At 42.7% G+C, this 26,061-nt stretch overlaps 1 pseudogene; it reads right to left on the reverse strand.

Annotated features, from left to right (window-relative positions):
• Positions 1-22,814: 22,814 nt before the first annotated feature.
• LOC100588423 lies at positions 22,815-24,063 on the reverse strand (annotated as a pseudogene).
• Between the last annotated feature and the right edge of the window lie 1,998 nt (positions 24,064-26,061).

The following is a 26,061-nucleotide window of genomic DNA, read 5'->3' on the forward strand; positions in this document are numbered from 1 at the left end:
CAAGCAGTTATCTTTGAATTTCTGCTGCATAATATGTGTCTAACCATTGCTGGTTAAAGAAGATATGTTAAACCAGATACTGTCTGTTGGAATTGTCTTCAGAGGTTTTGTTACCTTTCCACAAAGGAGACTGAAAGCATTTTCAGAAATTAACCTGGTTTCCAGGATTGAACGTGCAAAAGAGGATTTTAATTTAGTTGAATGGGTACCAGCTCCCTTCAGTGGCATTTGTTTTTCTTCCCTTGATGGGGAAGTGGGACCCACAGCCCAGTTGTGCATGGTGCAAAACAGATGCTTAGTAAAATGTCATCGTATGACTGAGCGAATGGTAGAGTCCACATAGCTAAGGACTCAAATGTCTGCTTTCTGTATTTATGTTTTCTATGTCATTATTATCTTTACTTATCATAACGACAGTAAAAGGTAGATATGGCCAGGTGCGGTGACTCACGCCTGTAATCCCAGCACTTTGGGAGGCTGAGGCGGGTGGATCACAAGGTCAGGAGTTCAAGACCAGCCTGGCTAAGATGGTGAAACCCTGTCCCTACTAAAAATACAAAAATTAGCCCAGCGTGGTGGCAGGTGCCTGTAATCCCAGCTACTTGGGAGGCTGAGGCAGCAGAACTGCTTGAACCTTGGGAGGCACAGGTTGCAGTGAGCTGAAATTGCAGCACTGCACTCTCATCTGGGTGACAGAGCGAGACTCCATCTCAAAAAAAAAAAGTATTGGGTTTTGAATTTCCCCTTAAAATAATCCATTTACAAAACCTAGCTAGTTTATCCTCATTTGAATTCCTCAAATTCAGTCTTGCTATTAAAATATTTCCTTGTGCCTCCAAACTGATTGTTCACATCCTTTTCATTAAAATTAAATCAGAATAATTTCTACATAATTTAGAACACTATTGGCTTTGTTAGAAAACCCCTGTGATTGCATTTTTCTCACATGACATCTTTTCGAATTAATTATTCCATTCTGTTATACCCCCTTTCTGAGCACAAGCCCAGAAGCTCTCCTCTGTGAGGAACCTGGGAAGAGTTTCTTCCTCATGCCTCCTGAGGATGAAGTTGCCCCACCTCCAGCATTGCAAGAATCAATGCTTTGACCTCGCATAGGAGAACCTGAGTCCTCGTGCTGTTCTGCTTCTCACTAGAGCCGGGAAGTATTTTAACTGCTCTTGACCCCAATTTTCTCCTACATGAATGAAGAGCTGTAACTAGGTCAGGGAAAGTGTTAGGTACGGCCAGGGCAGACATCACTAATCACTTCAGGGATTCCTCCCTGCTGACTCTCAATGCAAATTTCCAAGCAGGTTCCATGGATCCACTGGAGGTGGCATCTAATGTGAAAGCTGGTTGCTGTCTTTGGCAAATATGAATGTTCAGCTCCCACACAGGCCTGCTCTAACATTTGTGGGGCCTGGGGAAACAGTACAAATGGAGGCCATTTGTATGTATGTCAAAATATTTAAAAGTTATAAATCAAGGGACTCAAAGAGATATCTGTACACCCACGTCCATTGCAGCATTATTTGCAATAGCCAAAAGGTGGAAGCAACCCAGGTCTATATCCATGAATGAATGGGTAAACCAAAGATTTATAAACACAATGGAATATTATATTCAGCTGGAAAGAGGAAGGAAGTTCTGATACAAGCTACAACATCAATGTACCTTGAGGACATTATGCTAAGTGAAATAAGCCAGTCACAAAAGGACAAATACTGTATGATTCCTTATATGAGGTACCTAGAATAGTCAAATTCTTAGAGACAGAAGGTAGAACACTGGTTACCAGGGGCTAGGGGTGGGGAGAAGGGAATGAGGAATTAGAATTTGTGTGTTTGTGTATGTGCGTGTGTGTGTGTGTGTGTGTGTGTATGTGTATGTGTTTTGAGACTGGGTCTCACTCTGTCACCCAGGCTGGAGTGTAGGGACGCTATCATAGCTTACTGCAGCCTTGAACTCCTCCCACCTCCCAAGTAGCTGGGGCTACAGGTATGAGCTACTATGACTGCCAGGAAGTTATTGTTTAATGGGCACAGGGTTTCAGTTTTATAAAATGAAAAGAGTTCTGTGGGCAGATGATGGTGATGGTACCACAGCAATGTGAGTGCACTTAATGCCACTGAACTGTAGACTTAAAAATGGTTGACAGAACATTTTTATGTTTATGTTATGTGTATTTTACCACAATTTAAAAAAACAAAACAAAACAAATTACTGTTATCCTCAAAGACCTGGCAACCTAAAATCCTATACTTTGCTAAGCAACCATTAAAGAAAAGAAGCCAAAACAAAGATTTTTTTTTTTACCAAAATAGTTATAAATCAATCTAACAAAATGTTAAATGATACATGTTTTACTCTCCTACTTTGAAAAAGATAGCTTCATAACAACCTGGAATTCTACTCTTTAGGGTTCCATATTGGAATTCCATGTTGGAGTTCATGTTGGAACACGGCAGCATGCGGAGAAACAGCCTCTGGCCATGGCTTACCCCCTTTTCTTCTTGGACCTGGCTGCAGCCCCTGCTACAAGGGACCTCTTTGCAAGCATGTGGTTACCCCCACTTGCATATAAAGCTCAGCTCACACTTCTGTAAACAGCTGCCTCCAGCCACTCTTTAGGCCTAGATGTGAGCACCCTGATGGTGCAGTCCACCCTCAGGATTTAGGCAAGAGGACTGTACAAGCCTTGAAAGTCTTGGGGCCATTTGGGCAGAGTATACTGGAGTCATGGTTGGTACATAGGCCCTGCGGATGCCTCACCCTGTGAGAAGGGGCATAGCTGAGAAAGGGCCAGAGTGGCTTCTGTAAAGCATAAGGTTTCTCTGGCCTTGATTGTTCTTCCTCCTCTAGATACTATCAATAGTGAATCCATTCTTTTCACCACTGGTCATTTATGACTACCTACATGTTGATTATCACCATACTTCCATTTCCACGAAACTCAAGGGAATAGACTACGCTGGAGTGCAGTGCTGTGATTACGGCTTACTGCAGCCTCAACTTCTGGGGCTCAAGTGGTCTTTCCACCTCAGCACTGGCCCTCACTGCGAGTAGCTGGGACTACAGGTGCATGCCACCATGTCCCACTAATTTTTTTGTAGAGTCAGGGGTCTCACTATGTTGCCTAGGCTGGTCTCAAACTCTTGGGCTCAAGTGATCCACCTGCCTCGGCCTCCCGAAGTGCTGGGATTACAAGCATGAGCCACTGCACTCGGCCCTTTAGTGACTTTTCAAAAAGTTTAGCTGAGAAAGGAGAGCAAGAGAAAGGGCAGTAGCTAGAGTGGGATTTAGGGTTAAGCTTTTTTTTTTTTTAAATGGAAGTCTCAGAGAATATTTATAGGCAGAGAGAAGAAGCTACTGGAGGGGCCAGGTGCGGTGGTCCACGACTCTAATCCCAGCACTTTGGGAGGCCGAGGCGGGTAGATCACAAGGTCAGGAGATAGGGACCACCCTGGCCAAAATGGTGAAACCCCATCTCTACTAAAAATCCAAAAAGTAGCTGAGCCTGGCGGCATGCGCCTGTAGTCCCAGCTACTCGGGAGGCTGAGGCAGGAGAATCGCTTGAACCCAGGAGGCAGAAGTTGTAGTGAGCCAAGATTGTGCCACTGCACTCCAGCCTGGTGACAGAGCAATACTCTATCTCAAAAAAAAAAAAAAAAAGAAAAATGAAAAAAAGAAGCTACTGGAGAGGGAAAAACAAGAAGTTTGAGAAGTGATAATTGATGGTACACGTGGAGGACTGGGGTCAGCAGCACAGGTGGAGGGCTTGGCCTTGAGCCAGAGTTGAAATGATTCACTTTCTGAAGCTGGAGATGGTGACAAACACGGGCAAGTTTGTAATTGGGATGTTGAGGCAGACTGTGATTGCTTTAATTTTCTTTTTTTTTTTTTTTCTTTTTGAGACGGAGTCTCACTCTGTTACCTGGGCTGGAGTGCAGTGGCACCATCTCAGCTCACTGCAACCTCCGCCTCCCGGGTTCAAGCAATTCTCCTGCCTCAGCCTCCCGAGTAGCTGGGTCTACAGGTGCATGCCGCCATGCCCGGCTAATTTTTTGTATTTTAGTAGAGACGGGGTTTCACTGTGTTGCCCAGGCTGATCTCAAACTCCAAAGCTCAGGCAATCTGCCCACCTTGGCCTCCCAAAGTGCTAGGAGGATTACAGGTGTGAGCCACTGTGCCCGGCTAATTTTCTTTTTAAATAAAGAGATAAAACCACATGCTGAGAACGAAGGAAGAAAAATGTGAACTTCAGCAGAGAATTAAAATTTTGGATTAACTGCTTAGGAGAATGGGGGAGGTTGCTGATCAAGGCAGTTAAAATAATTGTCCTCTGGCACAAAGACAAAGCTGAGTTTGTTGAACATGAATATTAAGTGACAAAATTCTGCAGGGTTGTGTGATTGATTTCTGGAAGTTAGCACCCCCCGGTCGTGGGCAGAGGAAATCGGTTATAGAAATGACCCCGGGTGGGAGTTTGGTGCTCGTGTGCAAAGTAGTTAGAAGTACAAATGGGCAAGGGAATGAGGTATCCAGGTAACATGGTAGAGCAAGTGATCCGCCATGGATTGTAGGCCTGGAAGCTGATGGAGGCAGAAGCGATGCCTGCAAGGGGTTGATCTACTCTGCTAAGTTGGAGAAGTTAAGGAAGAGCATGTGTAAGTGGAGTGGGGATATGAGAGAACCTGATGGAAAGGAGAATCCTGGCTATTGGTGCTCAAGATTTCAGAGATGAAGCAGTTAATCAGCTAGACTGAGATGTAGGATAAGAAGGTCCTGGGTGAGGCTACTGGAGTGAGTGACCTTAGGCAGAACGGAAGTTGCAGATTAGCATTGAGGAACTCATGGAAATTGGATGCCAAGGTTGGTTTGGTTTTACACATTGTAGTTAAAGGATAACAAGGCTTGACGAAAAGAGGAAACGTGATAACACCATATAAAACCCTCTCCTTATTTAAGACACGGGCCCTATGGACATGGTATCCACTCCACATTTCTCCACATTTTCTTTCTTTCTTTTCTTTTTGAAACAGAGTTTGCTCTTGTTACCCAGGCTGGAGTGCAATGGCGCGATCTTGGCTCACTGCAACCTCCGCCTCCTGGGTTCAAGAGATAATCCTGCCTCAGCCTCCCAAGTAGCTGGGATTACAGGTATGCGCCACCTTGCCCGGCTAATTTTGTATTTTTAGTAGAGATGGGATTTCTCCATGTTGGTCAGGCTGGTCTCAAACTCCCGACCTCAGGTGATCCACCTGCTTTGGCCTCCTAAAGTGCTGGGATTACAGGTGTGATCCACCAGGCCCGGCCCCACATTTTCTTTTTTACTTTTTATTTGTTTTTGAGATGAAATTTTGCTCTTGTTTCCTGGGCTGGAGTGCAATGGTGCGATCTCGGCTCATTGCAACCTCTGCCACCTGGGTTCAAGCAATTCTCCTGCCTCAGCCTCCCAAGTAGCTGGGATTATAAGTGTCCATCACCGTGCCCAGCTAACTTTGTATTTTTTTTAGTAGAGATAGGGTTTCACCATGTTGGTTAGGCTGGTCTCGAACTCCTGGTCTCAGATGATCCACCTGCCTCAGCCTCCCAAAATGCTGGGATTACAGGCATGAGCCCTCGCTCCCGGCCCCACATTTTCATTTTTATCACTTACAAGCTCCTGTTCAGTTCATCGAGGACTTTAAAAACTCTCATACTAAGGTAGAGAAGTAATAGGTTGAAATCAACACTGGGATATGAGGAAAATGCAGATCTAGCTTTTTAAGTGGAGGGGTATGAACAGCCTCCTTTGAGAGAGTATCATAGGGAGAGCCAGATCCTCCAAGGAGGACTAGGTCTTTCCAGTTAAGGCCTGAAAAGGAAGGGAGTGCTGCATGAGAAACCGGAAAGACCTTATTGCCCTTGAAGAGGAGTTTCAGAGGATGGTGGAAACATGGGAGAGGGTGGAGAGGTCAAGAGTGATCAGAGCAAGGAGTGGAAATCTAGATTTAGAGTTGAGGAGGACATGGAAATTTGATGCGTAGGCTAGTTAGATTTTATAAATGGTAACTAAAAGATAATACAGGGCCTGAAGAAAAGAGGAAGCCCGATAACACCATCTAAAACCCTCTCCTTAGTTAAGGCACATGCCCTCTGGGCATCCTATCCAGCTACTTTTTCATTGTTATCATTTACGGAGGAAGTAGAGTATCATGGAGATAAGGGGATGAAAGTTCTGGGAAAGAAGAATGAATTGAGAGGATTATACATTGGCTCCTGCCCAAGGCTGGCAGGGATGCATGCAGATTCCAGACGGGACAGTGTGCTTGGCCATACCGCTCAGGACCTGGCCAGGTGGGGGAAGCTGTGCTGGTGGGTCCCACACAGGATCAGCAGCTTGAGGATGTTGAGTCTCAGAAGACTCAGCTTTGGCTGGGCGCGGTGGCTCACGCCTGTAATCCCAGCACTTTGAGAGGCTGAGGCAGGCGGATCACCTGAGTTTGAGACAACCCTGGCCATCATGGTGAACCCCATCTCTACTGAAAATACAAAAATTAGCTGGGTGTGGTGGTGCACACCTGTAATCCCAGCTACTTGGGAAGCTGAGGCATGAGAATGGCTTGAACTCGGTAGATGGAGGTTGCAGTGAGCCGAGATTGTGCCACTGCACTCCAGACTGGATGACAGAGCGAGACTCCATCTCAAAAAAAAAAAAAAAAAAAAAAGGCCGGGCCTGGTGGCTCACGCCTGTAATCCCAGCACTTTGGGAGGCCGAGGCAGGTGGATCACGAGGTCAGGAGATCAAGACCATCCTGGCTAACACAGTGAAATCCCGTCTCTACTAAAAATACAAAAAAGTTAGCCGGGTGTGGTGGCGGACACCTGTAGTCCCAGCTATTCAGGAGGCTGAGGCAGGAGAATGGCGTGAACCTGGGAGGCGGAGCTTGCAGTGAGCCGAGATCGTGCCACTGCACTCCAGCCTGGGTGACAGAGTGAGACTCCATCTCAAAAAAAATAAAAGGAGACTAAGTTTTAAGAGGTTAGTTCATTTAACTAGGATTAGGGTTTAGGGTGGCAGTGGGGCTAGGGGAAGAGGGTGAGAGGGAGGAAGCAAGGTAATTCACGTTTATTAAAGCTCTGTGTTAGGCACTTCACACACGCTCATTTAATTCTCACAATAATCCTACAAAGGAAGCATCATTATCCTCAGTTTATAAATGATGTGTCAGCTTGCCTGTAACATAATGCAAATTTCTATATGAATGCAGATTTTTCTTCCCAAATGCTGAAAGTAGACAATTCATAAATGGAAAATAAAAAAAGAGTAATAAAAAAAGGCAAGTCAATAAGCATATAGCCTTCATAACTGCCTTTAGTTTTCAGATAATATTTTCTTGTACCTTTCATGTCTCCTTTGTTTAATCTTGGCTCAGGGCCTATCTGTTTTATCATTTGACAGGATTCAAAGTGCTATTTCTAATCTTCTCCAGTAAAAATATTCAAATCATATGCTTTAAAGAGTATTCAAGTCATATTCGCTTCAGATTGCCTCTCTAGGGAGACAGCTCTGATACAGTGGAAGTACTGGATTGAGGATCAGAGCCACGGATTCTGGTTCTGATCTTTGATTAATTATTTGAAACTGGCAAGGCACTCAACTCCACAAGTTTCCTATCTCTAAAACAGGGATCATTACATCTGCATTGTTGTAGGATTGATGTGTAGGTGAAACGGCTGTAAAATGCTATGCAGATGGCAAGGATTGGTGTTCTTGAGGCAGAGATTTCAGAACCACAAAACCTTTATCGAAAACCTTTGGGGACAAGTGGGTTTTAGAGTGTCCCAGATTTTTTTCTGACTTTAGAAAGGAAGAAGAGAGGACAGGTGCAGTGGCTCACGCCTGTAATCCCAGCACTTTGGGAGGCCGAGACAGGCAGATCACTTGAGGTCAGGAGTTCGATACCAGCCTGGCCAACATGGTGAAACCCCTGTCTCCACTAAAAATACCAAAAATTAGCTGGGTGTGGTGGCAGGTGCACATAATCCCTGCTACTTGGGAGGCTGAGGCAGGAGAATCGCTTGAACCTAGGAGGCGGATGTTGTAGTGAGCCAATATCACACCACTGCACTCCAGCCCAGGTGACAGAGCGAGACTCTATCTCAGAAAAAAAAGAAAGAAAGAAGAGTGCTCATGTTGCATATTACTCAACACTCCCGTTAAAGTCTGGAGCAGCACCCTATAATCCCACATGGGTATTTCTTTAGCAAGACATGATTATTCACATTAAGAGGGTTTTATAAAGATCATAAATAGCCTTATTCATATAGGCTAAATAATGGGCACCTATAGATCTCAAGTCTTAATCCCTGGAACCTGTAAATGTTACCTAGTTAGGAAAAATAGTCTTTGCATATGTGATTGAGCTAAGGAGTTTGACGTGTGAGATTATCCCAGATTGTCTGAGTAGGCCCTAAACATCCTCACACATAACCTTATAAGAGAAAGGCAGAGGGAGATTTGACACACATGGAAGAGAAAAAATGATGTTACTTTGGAGGCAGACAGATTGGAGCGACATGGCCACAAGTCAAGGAATGCTGGCAGCTACCTGAAGCTGGAAGTGGTAAGGACCAGATTCCCTCCCCCCGTGAGCCTCAGGTGTGGGTATGGCCCTGCCAACTCCTTGATTTTGACTCAGTGAAATTGATTTTGGACTTCTGGTCTCTAGAACTATAAGAGAACGTACTTCTATCATTTTAAGCTGTGAAGTTAGTGGTGATTTGTTATGGCAGCCACAGGAAACAAATATAGTCAGGTTTTGCTGCCAAATGGGCAATGAAAAAAAAAAGGTGAGTTTTCAGATTTCATACACTTATATTTAGGACTGATATCCAAGTACTTTTAAAAGCGGTTGTTGTGATATCTGGTTCATTTATAGCCCTTCAGAATGGCAGACATGGGCCTGGAGTGAGCCTTGCTCACTGTGGCGGTGAGATGGGCGTTGAGGCATGTTGAAGATATAAGGGCAGATGGGCCTATCCAATACAGAATTTTGAGCTGGGAGAGCAGAATGTTTTACCTAAGGGCAATCTAGCCTTACTGATTCAAGCAGTAGCTGGGCATCCCCACAGGTAGGTGACTCTCAAGAGCCTAGATAAATAAGCACAGGTAAGGGTGTCTGGGTATCAGGTATCAGGTGAGGTTCAGGGCAAGGGCTAGGATATTGGGGATCATGGTAACAGACAGGTTATTGGAACAGTATGAATATATGTGTCTCTCCAAAATTCTTATGTTTAAGTTCTTATGTTAGAACTTAAACCCCAAAGTAATAGTATTAAGAGGTAGGGCCTTTAAGAGGTAGTTAGGCCATAAGGGCTCCACCCTCATGGATGGGATTAATATCCTTATAAAAGAAGACTCCAGAGTTGCCTGGTCCTTTAATCTCTTCTGCCATGTGAGGATACAGTGTTCATCCCTTTTTGTCCCTTTCTACCATATAAGGACATAGCAGTAAGGTACCATCTTGGAAGCAGAGACTGAGCCCTCAGCAGACACTGAATCTGCCAGCACCTTGATTTTGGACTTCCCAGCCAGCAGAACTGTGAGAAATAAATTTCTGTTGTTTATAAATCACTCATCTAAGGTATTTTGTTATAGCAGCACAAATGGACTAAGACAGCTACTATAATATAAATGGAAAAAATAGGAACTGATACAGAAGCCCAGTTGGATGAATGTGTGTGTGTGTGTGTGTTTGTATAAGCCAGGAGAGTTGGATGACAAAGGTTCTTTATTAGAGAATATCTTGGGGTGGGAATGATGACTTAGGTAGAATGTGGGCTCTTCAGGATCTTGAACTACACTAGCAGCAGGAAAAACTCAAATGAACCCCACAGGGGAGTGACTTGGGGAGCAAAGCAGGAGCCTGGACCAGTTCTGAAGGGCTTGCCATGGGCCAGGACAAGAAGGAGCCATGGCCAATTCTCAGCCTGAGGAGGGGATGCTGAAGCTCCAGAGCCTGTTGCTTCACGCTCAGCTTGACCAAGAAACTGGGGTAAGTAGGGTATGAGGTGGGAAGATAAGTGGGTCCAGCAATAGAGAGCCGCAGGCCAATGGAGGGAAAATCTTTGGGGGCATTGGCGGTGGGGGGAGAGAAGACCTGCTGACATTGTCTTTGTCTTTTTAGTTTGTTTGAAAGTCAACTTCCTGATGATAAAATGGTCCTCATATCATGAGGCAACTGTCAGTCTATGATGAAATTACTTAAAATCTCCAATTAAAAACTCATTACGTTTATCTGAAGGCTATTTTAAAAGTTATGATCTAATCTAAATGGCCAACACAAGACTTGGTTAAATAAACTATGGGCATCTATGCGACCAAATGTTTTATAGCCATTACAATTATGTTTATAGAGAGTTTCTAAAGGCCTGGGAAAATGTTTATGCTATAATGCTGTGTTAAAAAGGCAGGATACAAGATTGTTTATAGACTACCAAGAGACCAAATAAAAACTATTCATGAAAAACATGAATAGCCACCAAAATATTAATATAGTGATAGCCTCTAGAGGGTGAGACTAAGAGTATTTTCTTTTTTTTTTTTGGGACAGAGTCTTGCTCTGTCACCCAAGCTGGAGTGCAGTGGCACAATCTCGGCTCACTGCAAGCTCCATCTCCCGGGTTCATGCCATTCTCCTGCCTCAGCCTCCCGAGTAGCTGGGACTACAGGCGCCCGCCACCATGCTCGGCTTATTTTTGTATTTTTAGTAGAGACAGGGTTTCACCGTGGTCTTGATCTCCTGACCTCGTGACCCGCCCGCCTCGGCCTCCCAAAGTGCTGGGATTACAGGCGTGAGCCACCAAGCCCGGCTAACTAAGAGTATTTTTAAATCATCTTTCTATTTTTCTATTTTTCAAATTATCTGTGCGTCACTTTTTCTTGTAGTTGTTTTCCTGTTTTATATACATTAGTTTTGTCATGGGAAGGACCCAAGAAATTCTCCTTTCTGTAAAAGCTCACACCTTACTTTTTACAAATAATCTGAATTCAAAGCATTTTGTGTTTCAAAGGGCAATGATATCTACAAAAAAAGGGTATTGCATTAACATTTCTGATTATATGAACTCTAGATACAAAAGGCAAAAAATAAACAGATTATCCCTCCAAAAATCAAGCCTCAGGAGAAATGATCTTATTTTTTTTTTCTTTTCCCATAATATCCAACTGGCAAGAAACTTTAGGCTGTGGAAAAGCATTAGACAGTCATAATATGGTGCAACATGGCTTTAATAATGTCATTTAAACCCTTTCACTGCAGGAAGAGGCTGCTTTAGCAATGAGTGTGGCAGAGGAGAAGCTGTCTCATACTAGCCTGCGGATTTCCTTTATGGAGTGAATCCCTTAAGATTCTTCCCAAGAGCTGGGCGCAGTGGCTTATGCCTGTAATCCTAGCACTTTGGGAGGCCAAGGTGGGCCTTCGAGACCAGCCTGACCAACCAGGAGAAACCCCGTCTCTACTAAAAATACAAAATTAGCCGGGTGTGGTGGTGCATGCCTGTAATCCCAGCTACTCAGGAGGCTGAGGCAGGAGAATTGCTTGAACCCGGGAGGCAGAGGTTGCAGTGAGCTGAGATCACGCCACTGCACTCTAGCCTGGGCAACAAGAGCGAAACTCCATCTCAAAAAAAAAAAAAAAAAAAAAAAAAAAGACTCTTCTCAGGTATTATCTCTTCTATGATGCCTTTCCTTTACCCTGAGCTGGAATAAATGTCCTTGTTTCCTCAGTACCCAGTGCAGGCCTCCTTCCCTGGCCTTATCATATGACATAATCTCACCACGAGGCTGTAAGAGTCTCAGAGTGGCAGCAACAGTGTTTTATTTACAGTGCTCTTCACAGCACCTAGCAGAACTGGCAGATTGTGGGTGCTGAATAAATGTTTGTTAAATGAACTGAGTAATTCTCCCAAAGTGTGAGAGAAATTGTATTCATTTCCTAAGGCTGCCATAACAAAGTACTGCAAACTGGGTGACTTAAGAAAAATGTATTCTCTCACAATTATGGAAGCTAGGAGTCTTAAATCAAGGTGTTGGCAAGGTTGGTTCCTGCTGGAGGGCTTTGACGGGGGCAGGGCTGTTCCATGCTTCTCTCAGCTTCTGGGTGTAATCCCACATTCTCCTTGACTTTCAGCGGTATCATCCAACCTCTTCTTGCATGTTCACACGGTGTCTCCTCTGTGTCTCTGGGTCCGTGTGTCCAATTGTTCCTTTTTTTTTTTTTTTTGAGACAGTCTCGCTCTGTTGCCCAGGCTGGAGTACAGTGGCATGATCTTGGCTCACTGCAACCTCCACCTCCGGGGTTCAAGTGATTCTTGTGCCTCAGCCTCCCGAGTAGCTGGGATTACAGGCGTGTGCCACCATGCCCGGCTAACTTTTATATTTTTAGTAGAGATGGGGTTTCACCATGTTGGTCAGGCTGGTCTCAAACTCCTGACCTCATGATCTGCCCGCCTCAGCCTCCCAAAATGCTGGGATTATAGGCGTGAGCCACTGCGCCTGGCCTGTTCCCCTTTTTATAAGGACATCAGTTACACTGGGTTTAGGGCCCACCCTAATCCAGTTTGGCCTTAACTCAGTTACATCCACAAAGACCCTATTTCCAAAAATGTCACATTTACAGATACTGGGATTAGGACTTGAATGTATTTTTATTTAACTCACAACAGAAACTATAGCTATAGCTAGCTAGATAGTATATAGTAGAGTAGAGATGCTCAATGAAGTCGTAATAACCAGCTGATGTACCCAGTATAATATATGGACTCTGCAGCGAGTATAAGATCATTTCTCCAGAGGCTTGATTTTTTTGGGGGGAGAATCTGTTTATCTTTTCGCCCTTTGTATCTAGAGTTCATATATTTGGAAATGTTAATGCAATAACATTTTTCTTTGTAGATATCATTGCTCTTTGAAACACAAAGTGCTTTGAATCAGATTAATTTCGAGAAAGTAGGGTGTGAGCTTTTTCAGAAAGGAGAGTTTCTTTAGTCCTTCATACGAAAAGAGTAATATATATAAAATGGGAAAACAACTAAAAGAAAAAGTGGGCCGGGCACGGTGGCTCATGCCTGTAATCCTAGCACTTTGGGAGGCCGAGGTGGGTGGATGACCTGAGGTCAGGAGTTTGATACCAGCCTGACCAACATGGTGAAACCCTGTCTTTACTAAAAATATAAAAATTCGCTGGGTGTGGTGGCACGTGCCTGTAGTTCCAGCTACTAGGGAGGCTGAAGCAGGAGAATCACTTGAACTTGGGAGGCGGAGGTTGCAGTGAGCCAAGATTGCACCATTGCACTCCAGCATTCCAGCCTGGGTGACAGAGTGAGACTCTGTCTCAAAAAAAAAAAAAAAAAAAGAAAGAAAAAGAAAAAGTGATGCACAGATAATTTTGAAAAATGGAAAAGTAGAAAGATGACTAAACAGATACTCTTAGTCTCACCCTCCAGAGGCTATCACTATATTAATATTTTGATGGATTTTCTACTAGGTTATTTTTCATGCATAGTTTTACTTTTGTTTGTTTGTTTGTACTCTATAAACAATCTCATAAACTGCCTTTCTCACAGAGCATTGTCACATACTGGGCAGACTGGGCACCTGAGACACGGTCCTGGGTAACCAGGAGCAGAAGACTGGTTCATTATGAAGTCCATAAGGCGCAGCTGAGCAGGAATTTGGAGAGCCAAGCAAGTGGATACTAAAGGAAGGAAGAAACGAAATTTCAGAAATTAGGCAATGTTGCCAAGAGTGGGGAGATCGGAATTTGGGTTTAATGGAGGAAAAGAACAGTTTGCTGAAGTCCACCCAAAGACTTTTCCTAGGCTGTTTAACCACTGCACATGTGTGTTGGTCTTTGGCCCATGGTATTTGCTTAGCATCTGACCCTAGATACATATACATCAGGGATTTGGCACCAAATGAGGCATGAAAGGAAAAAGCAGAGGATTTTTCTCCTAGGAACCAGAAAAGAAGAACAAATGTGTTGGCTGTATGTACTATAACAGGATCTGAGGGAAACACATTGAACTCTATATTCTACAGTTGTTCTAATTGTGCATTTCACTTTCTGACAAATAGAGCCTCTAAGAATTGGTAGCATATTTGGCAGAGATTAAACTCTAGGTTGGGTGCTGTGGCTCACACCTGTAGTCCCAGCACTTTGAGGGGCCAAGGTGGGCAGATCACTTGAGGCAAGGAGTTCAAGACCAGCCTGGCCAACATGGCAAAACCCTGTCTCTACTAAAAATACAAAAAATTACCCAGACGTGGTAGTGCATGCCTGTAGTCCCAGCTACTCAGGAGGCTGAGGCACAAGAATTGCTTGAACCCAGAAGGTGGCGGTTGCAGTGAGCTGAGACCGTGCCACCGCACTCCAGACAGGCAAGACTGTCTCAAAACAACAACAACAACAACGAGATTAAGTTCTAATATATGGCCATATGGTAAATTTTATATTCATATTCAACATACTACTCTGAGATTTGAAGAGCAAAAGGCATGCTGTTGTTTTTCTTTGAAAACAGAATTTAAAAAAATATTTATTACTCATTGGAAAGAGTAATTAATAATATCAAAATGGGAAATATCTCAGTAAATAAATGCCGCAAGGTGGAATAGTTCCTATAAGCTATTTCTTTGTGAGAGCAACTTTTCCTAAAATCTCAAAGGAACTGGCTACTGCTTAATCTGAGAGGGAGGCAGGACAGAACCTTAACGTTTCTGTAGTAAGACACTTAAGCCCTTATACTTGCAATCCCTTACTGTAAGTTACTTGTCCGAGAATATCTAAGCTTATGCAAATTTTAGACTGAATAACAGAAGGCGAAAGGAAAAATTAATGAGTTGAAATGCTCTTGCTTTGATTAGGACCGTGACATTTGAGTTTAGTTTAGTTGAAGTAAACATATTAACAAGCCAAGGAGAAAGATAAGGAGGAGACAACATGTGAGAAGGCTGAAACAATCAAAGCAGGAGACCCAGGATGTAGATATACGAAAATTCCAGGGAAGACTGTTTACCTTCCAGAGTCCAGAACAGGAGACTGGAATTTACAAAGGCAAAAAAGGTGAGAACTGGGCCTTATCAAGCAACCATAGTTTTCAGTTGCTTCATGCATGCCTTGGGTCTGTTTTGATAACCAGCACATCTTTTGTAACCCAGGCAAGAAGGAAAAATATGTGTCCTACTGAAGGGGCTGGACTAGATTGTGAGATGGGCTCTGAGCATTCCAGCCTCAAAGATAATTAAGACTCAAGAAGTTTTCTTCTTGAGCAAGAGTTCAGGAAAAGTTTATACTGACTTCACAACTGGCTCCGACCAAAAGTTTCAGCACGCTTTTGTTGGAAGTATTAACTTACTTGACCCCTAGTTTGTACATAAAACTGGCTAAGGAGAAAGGAGGCAACATGAAAATGGATTTTAAAAATCTGATTTTGAACTATGCCTGGCATGCTAAAATATTTAATTCTTCAACACTTGGCATTTAGAGAAGAGGGTGGATTTAAACAGACCAGCTGGCTAATTACACTTTGCCAACATTCCTACTGGCTGCTTACTGGATGAGTCCTGTTTATGTCAAAGTCTAACTCTGTCCTTTATCCCTTATCATGGTCAAGAAATGGAATCCCATGCATTTTACTTAATATGAAATGTTCTGGTGAAACCCAAAGCAACAAAGGCCACTTTACTTTCTTGGTGAGCTGGACAAGGCAGGTGGTACTTGAAGGTTGTGGAGAAGTCTCTGGACAGGCTTAAAGTTATGAACAACTAAGATTCCAGCTTACCACCCTCCCCACCTCCTTTTATTTATTTATTTAGAGACAAGATCTTGCTCTGTCACCTAGGCTGGAGTGCTGGGTTGTGCTCCTAGCTCACTGCAGCCTCGAAATCCTGGCCTCAAATGATCCTCCTGCCCTAGCCTCCCGAAGTGCAAGGCTCACCTCCTTTTAGTGAAGACAATTTCTTATCCTTAATTAAGATATTGTGAAGGCTGGGCAAAGTGGCTCACACTTGTAATTCCAGCACTTTGGGAGGCTGAGGTGGGCAGATCCCCTGGGCCCAGGAGTAGGAGATTAGCCTAGGCAATATGGTGAAACCCCATCTGTACAAAAAATACAAAAATGAGGCAAATGAGCCATGTGTGGTGATGTGCACCTGTAGTCCCAGCTGCTTGGGAGGCCGTGGTGGGAGGATCTCTTCAGTGTAAAGACATTTTAATTAAATAAATTTTTGAAAAGTAAAAACACTGTGCTGACCAGACAAAACATATCCATGAGCTGTATTTTGCTTTAAGGGCTACCAATTTGTGCCTGCTATCTAGTGACAGCTCAAAATTGAAGGTCTGAATTTTTGGGCTCCACTTAATTTGTTAAAAGTGGCTTGCAAAATTCCTTTATAGGAGAGGAAGCGATTGTCCAAACCTTCTGCATGTTCTAAAATTAGGTAAAAACATTTTTCCTATACCTTTTCTAGTGCCATTAAATGAAGTGTCCTTGGAAGGAAGATGTTCATCTTGGAAATTGCTAGGTGAGGGTTGCCCTTCACTTTCTCAATGAATAGCTATCAGTAAATACTCAGGGTCCCCCTCCATCACCCCCACTCCAATCTCAGGGGTTATCAGCACACCACTCTGGACTGCTCCTTAATCCCAGGCGTACTGAGCTCTGCTATGTACTTCCGAAATCCCAGTGGCACCATAAAGGAAGCAAGCCATCGTTACTGTGACTTTTAAGTCAGTTTTGTGAATAAGGCCGGAAGTTTTTGTTGATGAGAAAGAGAGATTACTGTGTTGCTTTGTATAAATAAATAAAAATAAATTCCTCTTACGGTGGGTGCTCCTATGGGGAGAAGTTTGAATGGGTATGACTTACAGTAGGGATAGTAATATTTAGACAAGGATAGAACTATGGCTTTTAAAATCCTCTGAGGCTCCAGAGCCTTATTTTTAGACCCCTTACCCGAGAATTTCTGAGAATTTCTCTCTAAACTCCTCAATAAGGATATTACTAAAAAATAGCTTTAATACATAGTATATATTCCTAAGCACACATCTGTGCAAACCTTTCCTCTGGCTGGACCACAGCCTTCAGGATCTTCTGCTACAGTTAGACATAAATATCCATGCTCCAGGCTGCCACAGCAAAAATGACACCAGCAAACAGTTACCAACCACTTATGGTATATCTAGTACTGTGTATATAAAAAGTGAAATAGAAATATGTATCAGCTGGATGATACAAAGAAGAGGGCTATCAGACTAGCTGGAGTAAATAGTTAGAAAAGTGGGCTGGAGATAGACTATAGGGAGTTTTGCAAGCTAGACTGAGGAGCTCAGACATTTTCCTGGAGGTAGGGAGCCATTGAAAGTTTTTGAGCAGGGAAGTGAAATGATGGAAGAGGCTTTTGGAAAGCTTAACCAGGCAGACATCTGCAAGATGGTTCAGAAGGGGGACAGACTAGAGGCTTAGAAATCAATAATAATAATAAATTCAAGCATAAAATCATCTAAAGACTTACAGTGACAATAGGATACTGAGTTACAGTGAGGAATAGCTAACATTAACTGCGTGCTGTCCATATGTGTTGTGAGTGCTTTATATGCACTAGTTAATATTTTCAACAACATGTAGAGGTGGATGATAGTAAAATCACTCTTTTTCATATAAGGAAACTGAGGCTTAGAGCTGTGAAAACACTTGCTCACTGTTAACTGGCTAAGAAGTATCAGAGCTGGAATTCAAACCCAGGTAGTCTGCCTTTAGGGCCTTTGCCTTCAATCAAGCTCTACAATGCCTTTCAGCTACTTGTAGCCAAGGGTCCCAGACCCTGGCCCTCCTCTGCCACTGCGGTAAGGCTGGGACCCAGCCTGGGACTGTTATCACCCTGCCTCATTGTCTATTTTGTTCATTGACAGACCTCTTCCTCAGATAGCATCCTTGCCCGGGTGTCAACTTCAAGAAACTCAAAACACTTGCCAAGGCTTGCATCTATTTCAAAGGAAACTTGTGAGCAAAGAAGCGGAAAAGATGTGACATAAATATTGTACAAATATCCCTCATGACTGCTCACCACATTCTAGTAGAAGAAGGAAGGAAATTCAGGTCTTTCTGCGCTGTTGCTTGCCATTGGACATTAATGATGTTACCTGCCTGGCCTCATTGGCCTTGGTTCAGTGGTTTTAGGATGCATTTACTTCCCAGACGGGACAGTTGGAGCTCATGTAATTTTAAATTGTTCAGTGTTTTACTGGCATCCTTTTGTCACCATCGGATGGAGAAGATTTATTGTGAACTCAAACTGACTACATGTATTTTGCCAAAGCTACTGTGAAAGATCCCAAACATTTTGAGCCGTAGATCATCCAGGCAAATACAATCGTATAAGAATAAAACCAAGATGTTTACCATTGATTTATTTATTTTATTTTATTTTATTTATTTTGAGACAAAGTCTTGCTCTGTCACCCAGGCTGGAGTGCAGTGGTGTGATCTTGGCTCACTGCAACCTCTGCCCCCCAGCTTCAAGCGATTCTCGTGACTCAGCCTCCCAAGTAGCTGTGACTATAGGCATGTGCCACCACACCCGGCTAATTTTTGTATTTTTGAGTAAAGATGAGGTTTCACCATGTTGGCCAGGCCGGTCCCAAACCCCTGACCTCAAGTGATCTACCCACCTTGGCCTCCCAAAGTGCTGGGATTACAGGTGTGAGCCATCATACCCGGCCTGACATTGAAATTTTTTAAAAAACATTTGTTCTCACAAATTAAAAGCCTGATGCAGAGTCAACCAGAAGGTGACCTAATTAGATTATGTTTAAATTAAGGTAATTCCGGCCGGGCGCGGTGGCTCACGCTTGTAATCCCAGCACTTTGGGAGGCCGAGGCGGGCGGATCACAAGGTCAGGAGATCGAGACCACAGTGAAACCCCGTCTCTACTAAAAATACAAAAAATTAGCTGGGCGTGGTGGCGGGCGCCTGTAGTCCCAGCTACTCGGAGAGGCTGAGGCAAGAGAATGGCGTGAACCCCGGAGGTGGAGCTTGCAGTGAGCCGAGATTGCGCCACTGCACTCCAGCCTGGGCGACAGAGCGAGACTCCGTCTCAAAAAAAAAAAAAAAAAAATTAAGGTAATTCCATACAGGTTGCATGGAATAATTTATTTATTTTTATAATTATGAAATTTTCCTGTATAAAGACAGCTATGAACTTAGAGAACATTAATTTTGGCTAGGACTCTAAATTATGTTTACTCTTTTTATATTTCCTAATAATGCTGCAGTGTTAGAGGAATTCTATTGCAGAAAAACAGAGAATACTTTAATTGTAGACCTAAACTATTTATAAATTATTGTCGTCATCTCCTACAATGGAGGAGCTTAACACACACGTATTTGATTTGACACCAATTTCAGCAAAACATTTATTGAGGTTGTGCACATAACTAAATCCATGTGGTGAGGTTTTATTGCTAGGTTGCATTCTCTGTGCTGAGTTATATCAACAATAATTTGTTTACTGTTTTAGTAGGATGACCTCTGCACTAGTCAGAGGTCAGGCCTAGCTACATTCTACTGCATCAGCACATCAACCTATTGATTAATTGTTGAGTCTTTTTTTAAGTTTAAACTTTGGCCAGGCAGTGATTGAAATGGATTTATTTTTGCAAGTAAGCAGATTACAGAGGCAAGCAGCCTTAGAAGGACTATTGAGAAATCATGAAATAATTTTGTTTGGAAAGTTAAACAAATGTCTTTATTTCATAAGATAAACATCTAAATCAGAGTGGGTGCACATGCAGTTCTCTAGTTGTCAACATTTAAATACGCATTGGTAGACTTGTCAATTTTCTATAAAAGTATGTTACTGAGATCTGTAACGTCAAGGATGATTTTTTTTTTAGACGGAGTCTCGCTGCAATGCCCAGGCTGGAGTGCAATGGTGCAATCTCAGCTCACTACAACCTCCACCTTCAGGGTTCAAGTGATTCTCCTGCCTCAGCCTTCTCAGCAGCTGGGATTACAGGCGTGTGCCACAATGGCGGGCTGATTTTTTTATTTTTAGTAGAGATGGGGTTTCACCACATTGGCCAGGCTGGTCTCTAAATCCTGACCTCGAGTGATCCACCTGCCTCAGCCTCCTAAAGTGCTGGGATTACAGGTGCCTGGCCAACTTCAAGGATATTAAACTCATGAAACTAGTTTAAAAAATCTTAAGTAATCCCTATTTGATTTAGTATGGGTCTCATTTTAGTCAGAATTGGTATTAAAAAGTAGGACTTTTTTTTTTTTAAACAGTAGAGAAAGTTCATCAAATCCTTGAGGAAAAGTTTAACATTTAGGTCACTCTTTCTAATAATATTGAGTTTGTAGAACTGATATTGATCGAGAACTAAGAATTCTGTTTCTTCTTAGGAGCTTTAAAAATTGATTTCAGAGAATCAATTTTTAAAAGTCAACCTTCCCCAAATCCACATTTCTTATTAAATTTTACTTTATGCTATTTTACTGTATTTTCCTTAATTTTTTACCCACAGAATTGAGGGGTTTTTTTTCCATTTAAACAATAAAATTCATTAAAATGGTTTTTGGACTGATGAAATCTTAAAAACAATCTGTTTCTTAAAAATTTTAGACCTATGTTGTATACAAACATCTTGTAATAAAAGAGTCAATGACAATGTATGAAAGAGCCCCTCACTACCTTCGCATCCCCATGATACCTCCAGCTGCAGTGCTGTGCTCAGCTCTCATCCTGAGGGGCTTACAAACACACAGCTCTATTAACATGTGGACAAATTACTTTCCAGTTCCCTCCTCCCCCACATTTCTATTTCATTTTCATAACATTCATTTTTTGATAAACCTGTAACAGACTTTATATGATAAATACTGGTTGAAACAGCTGGGCGTGTTGGCTCATGCCTGTAATCCCAGAACTTTGGAAGGGCAAGGCAGGTGGATCACCTGAGGTCAGGAGTTCGATACCAGCCTGGTCAATAGGGTGAAACCCCATCTCTATTAAAAAAAATACAAAAATTAGCTGGGTTTGGTGGCAGGTGCTTGTAATCCCAGCTACTCAAAAGGCTGAGGTAGCAGAATCATTTGAACCGGGGAGGCGGAGGTTGCAGTAAGCCGAGATCACGCCACTGCACTCCAGCCTGGGTGACAGAGCAAGACTCGGTCTCAAAAAAACAAAAACAAAAGCAAAAAAACTGTTGAAGCAACTGATTAAACAAATATGTCTCATTAGGGAATCTTTTATTTGGCCGTACTACTCTTGTCCACTGTCAGGTAATTCTTTGTTTGTGTCCAGGAGAATCTAGAGATGCATTCTGTCTACACTCTGTCAGGACCATAAACAATTTATTTCTGTCCCATATTATTACTTCTATGATCAAGAAGAGCAGGGTTCTGGAGAGCCTTACAGAGAGGGTCATCTGAAACAGATTTTGATGACTTTCAACCATTCCTTTCCTGTCTGTCTTGCCCTCTCTTCTCCTTCTCTTTTACTTTCACTCTTTTCTTTTCTCTTTCTTTTTCCTGTGTTTGTTAGGAACGCACGATTGTTGTTGATTTTAGGGGTAAACCAGAATCTGTTTTAGTCAGGGTTCTCCAGAGAGACAGAATCAATTATATGTGTGTGTGTATATATATATATATGATTATAAAATGTTTTTAATTACATATAATGCCTCTATATATCATTATATATAACGTATTTGTATTTTTTATATATATATATATTTTGCATTGGTAACTATGAATTTTATTATGTGGACATCCACTGTGGCATGCGTCTGTACAAACCTTTCAGGCCGTGGTCCACAGCTGGGCTATGAATAAAAAGGCATACATTTTTCTCTCATTTTATTGCAATGAAGTTTACCGGTACAGAAAAGTCACATGACATTGGTGGGTCAGATTTCCTAAAACCTGCAACATGAGGAACTCTAAATACAGTAAATATTGTTACACATTCAGACTTCCAAAGTACAAGTACTTGGAAACAGTTATGCCCCTCACCAAGCTAGATTGGGGACTTGAAGTCCAACAGCATCTGAAATGCTGTGAAGGCATAACTTTACAAAAGAGCAATGTAAGCTTACAGAACTTGCCTTTATTAAAGTGATATGTTTATGTTATTCCAGCACCTTCACAATTTAATGAACCAAACTTACTATACTTCACTTCTACAAACCTAGATGAAACATGAAAACGAAGCCATACAGTATAAATTGCAACTTCAGGAAAAGTTCCTGCTTTATTATTCCACATAATTTTTCCCATGTAAAATCAATGTCCAATAGTTCCCGGTATGTGGGAAGATAACATTTGTTAAAGTCACAATGAAGCCTTATTGATGGAAGCTTGGCTATATAAACAGCACAAGTTAGGCCGGGTGCGGTGGCTCACGCCTGTAATCCTAGCACTTTGGGAGGCCGAGGCGGGCGGATCACGAGGTCAGGAGATCAAGACCATCCTGGCTAACACGGTGAAACCCCATCTCTACTAAATATACAAAAAATTAGCTGGGCGTGGTGGTGGGCGCCTGTAGTCCCAGCTATTCCGGAGGCTGAGGCAGGAGAACGACGTGAACCCGGGAGGCGGAGCTTGCAGTGAGCCGAGATCGCGCCACTGCTCTCTAGCCTGGGCGACAGAGCAAGACTCCATCTCAAAAAAAAAAAAAAAAAAAAAATAATAATAATAAATAAATAAACAGCACAAGTTGAGAAAAGGTTTAATCTCCAAACCTATTAGACTGGATGAGGTAAGATCAGTATCGGCCACCTTGCAGCGTTACAGGTCTCATTCCCATTGGAGGTCGAGGAGGCCCACCCTGGTAAGGGGGCACTGTTGGCGGTCCCTGCCCATATGGGGGGATAGCACCAGGAAGGTATCCTGGCATGCCTTGATGATGACCACCATACTGACCATGACGCGGTACTGGGGATCTCACTCCTTGTTGCTGTGGGATGCCTGGCTATGGTGGCATCATACCTCCAATTGGTCCAACTGGTGGATTACTGATGGGGGCCTCTCCTTGCAGAAGAAGATTATGTTGATCTCTAGGTAATTGTGCCCTTCTCTCTTCCAGATATATACCCTCATCTGGATGGATCAACTTACTGGTTGCATTGGTTGTTACAAGTGTAGCAGGCTTACTTGTTATTGAAGCTGCTGGTTTAGCTGCAGTACTATTTGTTGTACTAGTGGTTGAATCTGTAGACTGTGTATAAGCAGAGAATATAGGCTTTGGGGGTGCTGTAGTTGTTTCAGGGGTACTATTTAAGGGTTTGAAATCTGTACCAACAGGTTCTTGGACAGCTGCCTGAGCCTGTCCAGCACTGGAGAAAAGAGGCTTCGTAACTGGAGGCTGTGGAGCAGGTATAGTTGCTGTTGGTGCAGGTGGTCTGTTAAGAATACCTGGCGCTGAAACAGCCTGCGTTTGGGTCACTGGAGGAATTCTAGGATGTGGAATGGGGGTAGGGGAGTGGAGGGGATACCTGGTGACATTCCAGGCATTAGAAGTGGTATTCCTGGTCCAGGTGGTATATTCCACCCATTGGCATCATTATGCTTTCACTGCAAAATGACTGTGTGCATTTTCTTTGATGATGCAATCCAGGTGGCATGGCTGGCATAATTGGTGGCATTCCTGTCATCAGAGGAGGAACACCTGGCATTAATGGAGTTATGCCTAGAGGCATTCCTGGTGCTCCTGGTACTGGCGGCAGTTCTGGCTGTGCCACTGGAGGAATATAACCTTGTTGAAATTGAATAGGTTGTGGTTAAAATGAAGTTGAGCCTGCAGAGTCGTTGTCATCATATTCATCAGAATCATCTTGTTCTTTCTTTTTTTGACTTTCTTGTGTCTGTTCAAGAAGTCGTCGTCCTTCATCCATGTCTTTTTCTGGAATACCTTCCATACCATATATTTCCAATTCTATGTCTGTTATCCCAGGTGTTGCATTTAGTACAGCATCTATTATTTCTTTATGCACCTGCATGCAATGAATAGCTAAGCCAGGTCCTGGATACAATGTCTTGTGACATATATGACATTTAAAATGCTTTGCTTCTTGGTGCTGTATAAGGATCTTCTCATCACCAAAATCTCTATTACAATACCAGCACCACGGCTTCAGCTGCTGCTTCTTCTTGCCCCATAACTGCGCTCTACCAACAAAGTAAAAGGGAGGAGAAAAGCAGCAGGAGAAACAAGGCAAAAAGTCACTCACGTTCGCAACCAAATGGTTACCACTGCATCCCACAGGAAGCAGACACAAAATGCTATATTATATTATAAATATATACTTATAAGCATATTTGTGTTTGTAAGTATATTATAAATATACTTTATTTATTTATTTATTTATTTGAGTTGGAGTCTTGCTCTGTTGCACAGGCTGGAGTGCAGTGGCCTGATCTCAGCTCACTGCAACCTCCGTCTCCTAGGTTCAGCACTTCTCCTGCCTCAGCTTTCCGAGTAGCTGGAACCACAGACGCATGCCACCACGCTCAGCTAATTTTTGTATTTTTAGTAGAGACATGGATTCACCATGTCGGCCAGGCTGGTCTCGAACTTCTGACCTCGTGATCCACCCGCCTCAGCCTCCTAAAGTTTTGGGATTACAGTTGTGAGCCACTGCATCTGGCCTATATTTATATATTATACATTTTATATATAACTGATTATATATAAATATAAAAATTATATAATTATATATTAAAATATAATTTCTATAAAAATTATGTTATAAATATATATGATTTTTATATATTATATATAATCAGTTGTATAGTATATATAATTTGTATATATATAGACAGAAAGAGAAAGAGAAAGAGAGAGAGAGAAACAGAGAGAGAGAAAGAGAGAGAGAAAGAGAAAGAAAAAGAGAAAGAGAGATAGGATAAGGGATTTATTAGGGGAACTTGGCTCCATTACAATTCCAATGATAGACCATTTGCAAGCTGAAGAACCAGGGAAGCCAATAGAATGACTTAATCCAAGTCTGAAGGCCTTGGATTATATATAACTCATTCTGAGGTTGAAGGCCCAAGTGCCTAGGAGGTGGCTGGTGCAAGTCCTAGAGTCCAAAAGCCCAGAGAACCTGGAGTTTTGACACTCAAGGGCAGGAGAAAGATGTTCCACCTCCAAAGGAGAGAGCATAGACTTCACAAGTGGAGTCACATTTGCCTAGTGGATTACATCCAAATGCCAGTGAGCACTGATTTTGTGACATTGTGGCACAGTGAGTTCAGGGGCAGAGAGGCTCATATTTGAATCCAGCACTTGCTTGCTCTGTGGCTACAGCAAATTACTTAATCTAGCTAACCTCAAATTGTTCAATAAAATAGGGGTAATAAGATTGGTTGTTGTGAGGAATGAATGAAATAATGTATGCCACACTTCCTGGCATAATAAACGGTAGTTTTTATTACCACAGTGTCAGCAATACTTGCCTTGGGGATGTTGTTGGGGAGAGAGGAAATCTCAGTAGATTTTGATCACTGGCTTGGCTTCTGGAAAGGCACTTCCTGAATTTACAAAAGTTTTTGTGAGGAAGTAGAGAAAGGAGGGATCACATGTAAAGTGGCTCAGACAATTCGTTGGGTGAGACATTTTGAATTAGAAAAGCTCAAAAGTGGTAAGCACAAAAAATTTACGGGACAAAATCAAAATGCTGAGATGCAAGATGGGAAAGGTGGGCTTCAGCTTGAATGACAGCCGTGCTAGAATTAGTTCAATGAGTGCTGTTTATTTATAAAGTCAGTAAGATAGTGGGACGCATAAAAGTCAAAGGGCAGGAAGTGGCTTGTCAGCTTTTCCCAGCACTGGTCTGACCTCAACTGTGGCTACTCTGTGTCTCCCCTTTAAGGAGGATGTGGGGAACTGGCAGAGCTCCAGAGAAGAGCAAAAATGTAATTAAGGCTTGGAAAATAAAGGCTATGAGGAAAGGCCAGAAAGCTGTAGGGTTAGTTAGCTTAGAGAGGAAAGGTCCAACTGATTTGAAGGG

This window comes from Nomascus leucogenys, chromosome 22a (genome assembly GCF_006542625.1).
Source record: "Nomascus leucogenys isolate Asia chromosome 22a, Asia_NLE_v1, whole genome shotgun sequence".
NCBI classification, from domain to species: Eukaryota; Metazoa; Chordata; class Mammalia; order Primates; family Hylobatidae; genus Nomascus; species Nomascus leucogenys.